Genomic DNA, 13,844 nt, shown 5'->3' on the forward strand with positions numbered 1-13,844 from the left:
TCATTCTCTAAGGAGGACAACACATTGGAGGGTCTCTGTACGAACAGGTCTTAATGACCAGAGACTCTCACCCCTAATGGAACCAAACCACCACTCAAGGCTCACTGCTCCACGAACTGCTCAGTCCTGATCAGGGAGCATTGGGTGAATGTTCTTCTCTCCCACCAGAGCTTCACGGCAAAAGGGACCGTGTCTGCTTTTGCTTCCCGTATCGTACACCCTGCACCAAGCATGGTGCCGGCACATAGAAATCCTCAACACATCCTCTTACTTACTACTTTTGGAAGGAAGGCATTAGAGCGTAGTCTTTATGTGTGTGGCTTGGGGGGGTCCCCCTGCTGGGGTTGGGTTCTAGCTCTGTCACTGATCTTTGAATAGGTTACTTCTGTCTGTACCTTGGTTTCCTCATCTGTAAAATGGGGATCATAAAAGTATCTGCTTCACAGAGAGATTGTGCTCTCTTTCTTTTCATGGTCTAGTTTTCTGATATATAAGACTGTCCAGATTCACGCCGGTTCCAAGCTTTTAATTATTTTTAATGTACTAACTTTTTGTATGTTTAGTGTTTAAATGTATCATTGGTGATTTGGGTTATTCTTAAATAAGTAGTTTAGAAATTTGGATCAAGGAAAAGAATGTGTGTGTGTGTGTGTGTGTGTGTGTGTGTGTGTGTTTTAATTGCTGGTACGTTGTGTCAAGCCAAGCTTTAACTATTTGTGGTCGGCACATCTTTATTTTGAGGAAACAGGGTCACACTTTATTTTAACAATGTGAAAATTTATCTTGGTAATGTCTTGAATGGCGTGGGATTTGGGAAGGATTGTGACATTTGAAGAAAGGAGGAGAAAAACGAGAATTCAAACTAGTACCTTCTAATTTCTATGCCCCAGAAAACATTGACGTGTGTATGTTTTAATCGTTGCCACTCTGTCTGAAAGTCACAGAAGAACACTCAGAGGAGACAGGGGAAGAAACAAGTCTTCAGAATGGTCCCTAACATGAAGCAGCTTGGCAGAAGGGCGCGGAGGCGCGTGCTCGGGGGCGCGTTTTGAAGGGGCTGCATCACCTGCGGTTATTGATGGAGCTGGTAGCTGCGGAGAACGGGACAACGGAGGGAAGGGCATCTCGCCTATTTCACCTTGTGAACCGATCATCTTAAGTCAAGAATGAACTCCTGTCCCCGCACGAGTATTACAGAGTTGGCCCAGGCGTGTAGAAGGAGAGAGAGAAGGAAAGAGCAAAGGAATCTCAATGTTCCGGGACCAGACACAAAGTACTTATACGGATTTCCACAGAGGAGCCGGTTTATCTGAGGCACATTCCTTACTTGAGGTGTTTCAGGAGATTCCCATAACATTCTGTAATTATCCCAACCTGTGTTCAAGAAATAGCGTGAGACACCATGACATTACCCGACAACCTCAGTTTCCTGCGGACGATAACTGGCTGTGGGAAGGAGGCCCCAGAGATTCCTGTGTGTAGCAGGCTATTATTAACCTTTTCTTCAAAAGAAATACCATTACTGTCAAATCAGAATCTTTTTAAGCTTTTAGATGCTTATTGGGTCTGACACATCGAAGTCTTCAACCCCGAGAAGCATGTTAAGTCTTTATAAAATTGTTTCCCATACTAGTTACCTTATTTCCCTTCAAATTTCTCTTCCATTTTCTCCATCACTTATTGTTGGCTAATTGACCACTTTTTTGTTGTTGTTTGTTTATTTTTTATTGATTTGGGGGGGATGTCACACAGATTTTTAAAAATTAATTTTTATTGGAGTATAGCTGCTTTACAATGTTGTGTTAGTTTCTTGCTGTACAGCAAAGTGAATCAGTTATACATATACATATATCCCCTCTTTTCTAGATTTCCTTCCCATTTTGGTCACCACAGAGCAATGAGGAGAGTTCCCTGTGCTATACAGTAGGTTCTCATTAGTTACCCATTTTATACATAGTAGTGTATCTATGTCAATCCCAATCTCCCAGTTCATCCCACCCTCCCTTCCCCCCTTGGTATCTGTAAGTTTGTTCTCTACATCTGTGACTCTATTTCTGCTTTGCAAGTAAGTTCACCTCTACCATTTTTCTAGATTTCACATATAAGCGATATTATACGATATTTGTTTTTCTCCTTCTGACTTACTTCGCTCTGTATGACAGTCTCTAGGTCCATCCACGTCTTTGCAAATGGCACTATTTTGTTCCTCTTTATGACTGAGTAATATTCCACTGTATATATGTACCACATCTTCTTTATCCATTCCTCTGCTGATGGACATTTAGGTTGTTTCCATGTCCTGGCTACTGTAAATAGTGCTGCAATGAACACTGGGATGCATATTTTTGAATTACGGTTTTCTCAGGGTATATGCTCACGAGTGGGATTGCTGGGTCATATGGTAGTTCTATTTTTAGGTTTTTTGTTTGTTTGTTTTTGTGGTATGTGGGCCTCTCACTGTTGTGGCCTCTCCCGTTGCGGAGCACAGGCTCCGGACACGCAGGCTCAGCGGCAATGGCTCACGGGCCCAGCCGCTCCGCGGCATGTGGGATCTTCCCGGACCGGAGCACGAACTCGTGTCCCCTGCATCGGCAGGCGGAATCTTAACCACTGCGCCACCAGGGAAGGCCCTATTTTTAGTTTTTTGAGGACTCTCCATACTGTTCTCCACAGTGGCTGTATCAATTTACATTCCCACCAACAGTGTAGAACAGTTCCCTTTTCTCCACATCCTCTCCAGCATTTCTTGCTTGTAGATTTTTCAATGATGGCCATTCTGACCGGTGTGAGGTGATACCTCATTGTAGTTTTGATTTCTCTCTAATAATTAGTGATGTTGAGCATCTTTTCATGTGTTTGTTGGTCATCTCTATGCAACTGACCACTTTGTTAATTGGTTATTTTTCTTAATCTTCCATAAAACTATGAGATAATAAACTAGTCCTAAGTCTGTGATGTTGTGCACCCCAGAGTTCAAATCCAATACTCATTGAAGGTATGGCTGATGGGAAAGAAGGTCATATAGTTCGTGATAAAGTGCTCCTAAGAAGGGATTCTGGCACCATCCACAGTGGATAATTTTCCTCATTCTTTTTTTTTCCGTACACAAAGTTCCTGATGAGTTCACCCAGTAATTTTGTCACAGCACTGTTGGGGATGGTGATTCCTGGGCCATAATTGAACTCAGGGGGGTTTGTACCTGGGCTATGGGCCAAAATATGTGGGAGAAAATCTCTCACCGGTACGCCTGAAGACGCTTGGTCTATGTACTTTGGCAATAAAGTGCTCAAGAGTGGAATTCAACACAGTTTTCTGGTTTCTCTTTCCTGGTTGCTTCTTTTCTTGGCTTGAACAGTGAGTCAGTATGTTGGTCTGTGTGTGAGGTTCAGAGAAGCATCCAAAGGCTCCACCTCAGCTTCATGGAAGAGTGAATCTATTTGCCACCTTTAAGTCTGAGGTTCAAGTTCACACCCCTTTGGTTTATTTCTAAGTGTTTTCCTCATCAAAAATCGCTTCTTTCTTCTTAGAAGTCATCTCATCAGGGCTTCAAGTTCTTCTGTCTGGTAGAATGCTTTGTTTTTACTTAAAAAAATAGCTTGCTAGCTTGATGCTTAGTATATAATGACGATATCATTTATCTGCCATTGTAGGAAAAGGGAATTATTATTATTTTTTTTTTTTTTAGGGGGAAATGAGTTCATGTTGGGAGTACCTGATAACCGCTGGTTATCAAACACGTGTTTCTTTCATTTCTTTCATTGACTTGAGAGATCTTTTTAGAACATTACCTGTGCTAAGAACTTAGCCTGAAGGGGCAAGAAGAGGAAGTATTTTTTGCAGGTGCCCAGTGAGAGCTGAGGCAGTGGAGGATGGGTCCTGGAAGGAGACGTAGTCTAGTGGGATGAAGTTAGTGGCGGACACGTGGCCTGAGGGGTGACAGAAGCAATACTCTGGCCTTTCTCACTTCCCAGCCTCTGATTTCCTGCTGGTGCGTGCCTCCCATTGGCTAAATCCAAATGTAGCCAAGGGCAAAGGATCTGGAGGACCATGGAGGTCAGCCTCTCAGGAATAGAGGTGGGCACATATGGATCTGGATGGGGAAGCAAAGAGATGAATAAGGGTGATGTGACCCCAGAGAAGCCCTGCACACAGGGCATCCTTTCTCAAAGTCTCTTCCCAGCCATCACTACACGGTTTCTCACAGCCGGTGGATCCACCGCCATTCAGCACGTGAACTTCTCTGGCTTTGTTTTCCTCTGCTCAGCATCTCTCCTATTCCCCATTTTCTTCTTTTCTATTTTTCTATCCTTCATCTTCTCTCCTCCCCTTCCTCTTCTCTTGCTCAGTGTCTCTACTGTTCTTGGAGCCTTTCCTTGCCTAACAAAAGTCCTAAACTTCCACTGAAAACCACGAAGATCTCTTTCATGAACTTTTTTTCCAGTTGAAAAGCAGAAGGATTCAGCAGGACAGTTTCAATTTTGAAACGGAAAGTTGCATAAGACCTTCTCTTCAGGTTTTGAATCTTGGTCTTGATTATCAAAAAGAACCAAGATTTTTGGCAGAGTTCTTTTAGATAAATGAGTACTGCTTACATCATGCAGTAAGAGAAAAAAATAACAAAAAATTCTAAAAAAGGAAAAAGAAAACCCCATAAATATTGTAAATCTTTTCTCAGTACCGCGGGCCTCTCACTGTTGTGGCCTCTCCCGTTGCGGAGCACAGGCTCCGGACGCGCAGGCTCAGCGGCCATGGCTCACGGGCCCAGCCGCTCCGCGGCATGTGGGATCTTCCCGGACTGGGGCACGAACCCGCGTCCCCTGCATCGGCAGGTGGACTCTCAACCACTGTGCCACCAGGGAAGCCCCTAACTGCCATTTTTGTGTTTGCTGTTTTCAATTTCTAATGCTGGTTACACCACTCAACTGACCCCTGGGAACATCCCAAGAGCTGTGTTTCAGGTTGGATGACATGAAGACATTCCCAGTGCGACACATGATGCCTGTGGGCTGATAAAGCTGCCACATCAATCAGACTCTTATTAAGAATTATTGGTTATTAATCACCCCAGTCCCTGAACATGAAGATGGATTCATTATTGCCCTAGCGACAACTTTCAGAACACAAATGTATGCCTTTCATCTGAAAAGAGGGAAAACTGTTTCCCTTTCAAAATAAGAATTTATTTTCCTGGTTAGGACATCACCCATGTATTTAGCAGTTCTACAATGTGCTGAGATCCACTTTGAGGGGGTAATGATTCACGCAGACACGGAATTGGGTTTCAGACCCTTTGAAGCCTAATTTGCCCAGTTGTAGACATTAAGTAACATGCAGTTGGGCGTAGAATCCAAACTATTCCTGGGTTTGTCTTTAATGATTAAAAATGCCTGCATGTGATGTGTCAACAGCTTGTAAATTCATAATTGGGGCGAGGCTGCTGTGGCTCTAGTTGCCAATAACATGTGAATATCGGGTTCAGAGTGTCCAGTTAGGGTGGAACATTAAACAACGTGTGGTAGCGAATGAATACAAGATCACTCACGTCCTGGTGGAAGTTTCTTTGAAGCTGCACTGTGTTCTATGAAATTGGAGGAATGGCTTCCCAGGTAACACTGACTTTACCATGTGGCCATATTCAGAGGCCAGAGAAGTCATGATGAACTAAAAGTGGGTCCTTCTGAAGCCTCCCCAGATAGGATCAGACACAGTGCAGGGATGGAGGGTTGGTCAAGTATGAGACTCCTTCCTGATACATCTGAACCCTCGCCAACGTGGCTGAAGCACCATTTCCACGCAGAAGTCAGCATCTGGTTTCGTTGTGCTGGGCCTCCTTCCTGGAGGTTTGAATTGAATGGCGGTTTGAATTCCTCCGAGGCTGAAGGTGTCTCTGTCCAGCCTCTCTGCTTTCTCAGTGTCTGCAGTTACTGTCTTAACTGGCATTTCCTTGTTGTCAGTACGTGTACTGTTTGTGTAAGCCAGGGTTCAACCTATTCTCTCTCTGCTTCTTTTTAACCATCCATTCATTCAGCAGCTTTATATTATGATCCCACTTTGGCCAAGGCACTATTTAAGACACTGGGGAACACAGCAGTCAGCAAGGTAGATAAGGTCCCTGTTCTCTTATATTCTTGTTGAGGAGATACGTAAGCAAACAAACAAATAATTTTAGAAAGGGCTAAGGAATATGAAGGAAATAAAATAGGGTGATGTTGTAGGGCAGCTTAGTGGGAGTAGGGGGATGGCAACATTACACACGACAGTTGTTTCTGAATAAGCTATTTTTATGCTGGGACCTAAAGAATGAGAATGAGCCAGCAATGCAATGATCTGGAGGAAGAGTGTCCCAGGTAAAGGAATCGCAATCGCAAAAGTCCTCAGGCAGGAATGAGCTTGGTTTACTGAAGCAACAACAATGGCACCAACGGAATCAGTGTGGGGTATGCTTAGTGAGCAAGATGAGAAGGGTAAGAGATTATGTCAGAATGCATCAGGGCCTGGGGTACGTACACCATGGTGGGGAGTTGTGATTTTAATCAGTTATATCCATCCAACTGCACACCCTACATTCCTTCACTTCCTTGCTTATCCATCTTAGTTATCCTGATTCATCATTATAATCACTCCCTTGAAAACATCTTCCCCCTTTGTATTAGTTATCTATTGCTGTGTAACAAATTGCACCAAAAAAGTTTTGTGGCTTCTTGGGCAATTCTGTCTGAGGGTCTCAGGAGATTGCAGTCAAGATAACTATAAGTTATCTGAAGGCTTGAATGAGGCTGGGAGACTCACTTCCAAGTTGACTCACTCACATGCCAGGTAGGTTTGTCCTGGTTGTTAGCAGGATGCCTTAGTTCCGTGTCTCATGGGCCTCTCCGTAGGACTTCTTGAGTGTCCTTACGACATGGTGCTGGCTTCGCCGTAGAGAGAGTGATCCAAGAGAGTACAAGGTGAAAGTCACAATGTCTTTTATGATCTAGCCTTTCATAATATCTATTGGTCACACAGGTCATCTTGCTCAGTGTGGGAGCGGAGGGGCCCCACAAGGGCAGCTCATCTTTCTACACCTTTCAAGTATGAACTCAGACTCATGTAATGTCTACTGTGTTGATGTTTTTTTTTATGTCTCATTTGAAGACATAAATCATAGTGATTGTGAGCCCACGCTCTGGGGTCAAAAAGGATATTGGGTTCAAAGATCAGGTTTACCACTCCTTAGCTCTGCGAACTGTGGCATATTTCTTAACTTTCTAAGCTTCTATCTCCTCATCTGAACACTGGAGATAATTCTACCTCACAGCTCATGATTGATGTAAAAACTAAAGTAAGATAATGCTTATAAACAAACTTAGCCATAATGATTGTCACACAAATTCTCAGTAGATATTATCTACCACTGCCCTTGCTCTTATTCCTTTTTTTTTTTTTATTACTGCAGAATGCAGCTACTCCTTGAAGTGTTTCATAAAGTTTAGTGATGTGCTAACACTTCTGGGAAGCCCAGCCTGCAATCAGTTTAGATTGGAGGGATGGTGGATTTGGTGGTCTGCATGATCCCCGGTAATGCATACTCAGGATGCCAGAAGTTCAGACATGTCATAAAAAATTCCCCTTTGGTATGGTAAAGTTTGGCAGACTCACCATTTGCCCTCAGATGAGCTGGGAGTCAAGCACTGGGCCAGCTCAACAGGAGCATCTAAGTTCAACCCCAATGCAAAATCTAATCAACTCTCAAAGCCAAAGGATGAGCTGATGATTCAGGTATTTATATCAAAAGGTGTTACAAGATTATTTGGAACACGGTAGAGGATAAGAAACAGATTTCAAATCCATTCCAGAGTTACATTTCTTGACAGTCTTCTAGGAAATGAAGCTAATGAACTTTTAAAGATCATTCAGTGTTCTCAACTAAGGTTTCTGAGCACTTACTATGTACCAGACACTAGACCAGGTTCTGGCAAAGCAGCTAAGAGCAAGTCTGCCTGAACCCCAGCTCTCATGGTGTTCAGAATTAAAGTCATCAGTTAGAGATCATAGCCCTTATTATTCTTTTTGATGGCTTAACTTTCTACAAGTTGCCAGAAGTTGCTAGAAACTTGAAGGATTTCCATCCTTATGTCCAAATGAATAATAGCATTAGTGGTAGGGATAACATTTGTACCGAGTTACTCAGCCACCTAATTATTCAATAACAGATAAAAATGCATTAACTTGCTGAGACAAACGTGTTTCCCGAAGCCATTGTTTAGAACTGAATTGCCAACAACATGTTTTGAGTAATAATGTCTTGTTCACAAGTCATTTTTCTCAATTGTCTTTCTGAGGGCTGATACAAGATCCCTGGGAACTGTTTGTAATGCAAGATAAATATATTGGTAATGAACAGATTCCCAAAGCAATTTCAACACTGGCATGGAAATCTATACATTCCCTAAACTTTCTTTGCTTCAAAGGCAGGAGGAATTCCTTCTGAAATGGGTAAATGGAATGCATTCGGTAAACTGCAGCTTTTGTTGCAGTTAACTCAGTGATTCATGTGGTTCCTAATTTTGTCAGCCTAATCTGACCTGACAAGCCAATTCTTTATTTGATTGCTAATCCATAGTACAGATTTTAATCTCCAACACTTAATAACTCACCCCTACATATCTTGGAAAGTTCACGACTGCCGGTGTAGGCATTTTTACAGTTGTGTGTACAGGTCTCTAGGGAGACAATACATGCTTGTGGAATGAATGCATGCTCCTTTTCGTTCTCATTTCAATGGATGGAATTTGCATCCAACGCTTGAAATTTTGCACTATACTGAAGTGACATCTCAACCGAGAAAAATCCTAGTGTGAGCAGTAATTCTCAACTGCGGTGATTTTGCCTCCCAGGGGACGTTTGGCAATGTCTGGTGACAACTTTCGTTGTCACAACTGAGAGAGGGTGCTGTTGGCATCTAGCAGGTGGAGACCAGGGAAGCTGCGAAGTATTCTGCAATGCACAGGACAACACCCCGACCCAGGGAATTGTTTAGCTTTAAACGTCACTAATGCTGATGCTGAGAAACTCTGATTCAACCAGGGTTGGTCTAGATAATTCTGTTAAGAACTTCTGTAGAAAAGGGAAGACAAGTTACTTAATTTATCCAAACCTGTTTATTCATTCATATCCCGGGGTTGGTAACAGTAAGGACTTGTTGCTGTCGCTGTGCATTTAAAAATGAAATAACGGGGGAATTCCCTGGCAGTCCAGTGGTTAGGACTCTATGCTTTCACTGCAGAGGGCCCAGGTTCAATCCCTGGCTGGGGAGCTAATATCCCGCAAACCGCGTGGCCAAAAAAATAAAAAATAAAATGAAATAATGTACACAGAGTGCTGACTACATTGTTGGCACACAGTAAGCACTTCAGTAAATGATTATTATCATCATTATTATTATTACTGTTATTAGCTTATCTCCTAAAAGAAAATGTGGCTTCTGCCTTGCTCTCACTGGGAGAGGTCAGCTGGGCTATAAGTACACACAGGAAACTCTATGAAGATATCCACGTAGTGAAGAACTAAGGCTCCGTCCAAATGGCTAGCAACTTGCTGCCCCACAAGGGAGCCATCTCGGGAGGGGGTTCTCCAGCCTCAGTCAAGCTTTGGGGAAAAAATGTAAATGACTTAAACTGACCCAAGAAGAAAAAGAAAATCTAAATAAACCAATAATCGATAAAGCAATTGACGTGGTGGTCAAACACCTCCATGCCCATGTCAGGGCTGGGTCCATGGCTATGGGATCTTACATGGGCAGTCACATGGGACCCCAAGCTTAGATGGGCACTTGGTTTAATGCCTTGGGCCACTATCTTGAAATTCTTAATTTTTTTTTTTAACAAGAAGTTCCTCATTTTTATTTGACACTGGACCCTGCAAATTATGTAGCCAGTCCTGAGCATACCTGTGTAGTTTTATAGGTGTTTAACTTTTAAGGTACTAATAATCCAAAGCCTTTCTGAAAACAGGAAAAGAAAGCATGCTACCCAGTTCATTTCAGAAGGCTAGTGTAACTTTTCCAGCTTCCAACATCTCTTGATCAAAGTCACTTAGAAATTTAGGGATAAAATGTGATTTCATCAGATCTGCCAGAACATGAATAACTACCAAAGTCATTCATTACTGAGGAAGTTTGATATTGACCTACACAAATGAATTGTCCTTTCCTCAGATGAAGTTGTTTTCTGTTTTTTTTTTTTTTCTGGTCCTAACAAGGAACATGTTAGACAAACTTATCCTAAGTTCATTCCGGGCTAGTTGATGAGTTAACTATTTTAAGCTCTTCCGGTACTTGTAGACTTTTAAAGCCTTAATATGAATTTTTTCCCAGGTCATTTGCTAGTGAACCTTGGAAAAACTTGGCAAATTGAATGAGTGCTCATCCAAAGTCAGACTCAGCACCTTTAACCAGAAACTCTAAGAAAAATAGATGGAATTAGTCTTGGGAATTTCATTAAGAACACAATGGCCGCATATTCTGCTGTGTCTATGGCCCTGATCTAGCCGACACTGTACTTCTAGAAGGCAATCCTTCTAGAAGCTAAACTTCATGGCCTTATTATTTTAGTTCCTCATTTTAATTAATAGTCTGCTTCTGTTATTTAATGAAAACCAGAATCCACTTCACTGATGTCTCGAAAACAGGAGTGCCCTCCCTTCTTATTCACTTTCATGTTTTCTTCCTCATTTTCATCTATTCATTTTCAATGAGAAGTAAGATAACTCATGTGGGGTTTTCCCACAGTCAAAATGTACCTGAAATTAAAAATCTTAAACACGTTTGAGAACAAATGTTAGATAATTTCCTACAATTTAAGTGTTAAAAAAGAACTAATCAATCCTATCTTGACAGGTGGGATGAGCTTGTCTCCATAGTGAACTACACTGTGGAAAGCAGAGAATTTCCAGAAGGGAACAAGGAACAACTCTTATAACGTGAGAATAGAATTCCTTTATCCTTAACAAGTATGCAATTTAATAGATATTTGTTGGATAAATCAGTGCATGATACTGTTCTGATGATTAATCTGGGACTTACTAGGTTCCTTTTTGGACTTTCCTTTTTAATAGGAGGTTGCCCTCAGTTCCTTGCCATGTGGAGCCCCCCCATCAGCCGTTTAGTCATCAAAACCTGCAAAGGAGAGTGTCTCCTGGGAGGACAGATGTGACAATCTTCTATTACATAATCAGGAGGTGAGGTCCCGTCACTTTTGACATAGGCTATTGGTTAGAAGCAAGTCACAGGTCTTGCCCATACTTTGAGGGGGTTATATAACGATGTGACTAACAGGAGGTGGGAAACACGGAGGCCACCTGAGTGTCTGGGCTCCACAGCCAAACGTCCTGGGTTCAAATCCTGACCCCATCGCATAAGAGTTCCAAGAAACATAAGCATTTATTAATCTCCAAGCCTCAGCTTCCTCATCTGTAAAATGAAAAATCTACTCACACCTTCATCCTAGGGTTATTAAATTCCAGAAATTCCTCATTTCCAGATACCCTTGTGCCATTTTCATGGTTGTTTTGCCTAATTTATATGCTTTGAGAAATATCACTCACTATCATCTCCCCTCTATAATGTAAATCAACTTATTTAAAAAGCAAATTTAATAGTACTACTAGACATTTAACAAATATTAGTATTACAGAAGATAATTGTAAACACACATTATCAGTAATAAAAGTTATTTGTCTGCATACCTCCCAAATTCACCCTGCACATCACTTGTGAAAGGTATATATGCCCCCTTGAGAGGTTGGGGCCAACAGAACCTGCATGCCACAACTACTGAAGCCCACACGCCTAGAGCCCGTGCTCCGCGACAAAGACCCTGAGTTCATCTCCTCTCGTGAGCACACCAAAATCACAACTATCTGCAGAACAACCATCAATGAAAAAGACCAGAACCTACCAGAAAAGATCTTCCACAACTAAAGACATAGAGAAGGAACCACAGCGAGACGGGTAGGAGGGGCAGACTCGTGATACAGTCAAGTCCCATATTCCCAGGGTGGGCGACCCACAAACTGGAGAATAATTACACTGCAGAGGTTCTCCCACGAGAGTGTGACCTCTGAGCCCCACGTCAGGCTCCCCAGCCTGGGGGGTCCTGCCCTGGGAAGACGGGCCCCCAGAGCATTCGGCTTTGAAGGTCAGCAGGGTTTAACTTCCGGAGCCCCCCAGGACTGCGGGGGAAATAGCGACGTCACCCTTAAAGGGCCACACAACCTCTCACGCGCACTAGGGCCCAGCACAAAAGCAGTAATTGGATAGGAGCCTGGGCCAGACCTACCTGCTGGTCTTGGACAGTCTCCCGGAGAAGCGGGGGTGGCTGCTGCTCACTTTGGGGACACAGACACTGGCAGGTGGCATCCTCAGGAACCGTCCTACCGCGTGGACGCTGCCGCTTGCCGGCTTCCGGCGGCTGTCCTGGTGGGAGCCTCCCTCCAGCTCATTAGTGCCAAGGCCTGGCCCTACCCGACAGCCCATAGGTGCCAGTGCTGGACGCCTCAGGCCAGGCAACTGACTGGGCAGGGACCCAGCCCCACCCATCAGCAGACGGGCTGCCTCAAGACCCCCTGAGCTCACTGCCGCCTCTAGACACGGCCCTGCCCACAAGAGGGCCTCGGACGCAGCTCCGCCCCCCCCCCCCCCCCCCCCCCCCCCCCCCCCCCGCGTTGAGGCATCAGCTCCAGAATCCCCTGCGCCCTGGCCCTGCCCTCCAGGAAGCCGGCTCTGGCCTCGGGACCAGCCTCACCCACCAGGGGGCAGACAATAGAAAACCGTAATCCCCCCGTCCGCTCGTAGCAGGCCAGGCCCTTCGCCGAGACCAGCTGGGCCTGGCTCTGGCCAGGCCAACACAATCTTTGGGACGCCTCAGACCCCATACCCAGCTGTGTTAGGAGCTAGCTCCTTCCACCAGTGACCCGCCATCAGCCCGGAGATCCCTGGGCCCTGCAACCACACTCAGGCTGCTGGAGTCACCTGTGCTACCTTCTGTCGTAGTCACACCTCTGCTCTGAGCACGGACGGTTAAGTCTGCATGGGTTAAAGATGCATATAATGCAACTCCCCTCCATCACCTGCTTATGAGTATAGCTGCCCCATGAATAATTTTCTACTATTCAGAGGAGCAGTGCCAATCTCGTGTGTAGAATCTTGGCTACAAACATCGAGGAAATCCCTTGATCTCTCGATTCTCTCCTTCCTTCCGTAGTTCTTTTCCCTCCCCTCTTTTCTTGCCTCCCTCTCTCTCTCCAAAAATTATCTGGACATCTCAAAAGCCAAGTGGACAGCATTCCCAATGTATCCTCATGAACTGGTTTCCCATAAGCACCCATTAGACTTTTGTTTGAGCTAAAGAATGGAGGTGGCTTTCGGGGAGACAGAATGGGGACTGGAGGAGACATAACGATAAGCCACAGACGCTGAATGGCATGTATGATTGACAACAATCGTAACAGATCTGTCACGTTCACCTGGGCCGAGCAGTGTACCACACACCCATCTACCAGGCTGTGGCCAGGAGGTTGTGTGACTTGGCTGAGTCCTGGCTCAGCCACCTGTCAACAGGATGACTTTGGGGAAATGTGCCTGGATTTATTGGTCACCATAAAGTTCAGAAGCACTATTTATATAATCAGTTAAAAAAAAAACTTTTCATTGTAAAAAACAGTTAAAGTTTGTTTAAACTCTGAGCTTCAGTTTCCTCCTCCACATCTGTAAAATGGAGGTAACATTAGCACACTTTTAGAGTGAGTGTATCAATCGGGGCTCCCCCTAAACAGAGACCAACAAATAGGATATATATATATATAGA

This window comes from Pseudorca crassidens, chromosome 15, assembly GCF_039906515.1.
Source record: "Pseudorca crassidens isolate mPseCra1 chromosome 15, mPseCra1.hap1, whole genome shotgun sequence".
Taxonomy (NCBI): domain Eukaryota; kingdom Metazoa; phylum Chordata; class Mammalia; order Artiodactyla; family Delphinidae; genus Pseudorca; species Pseudorca crassidens.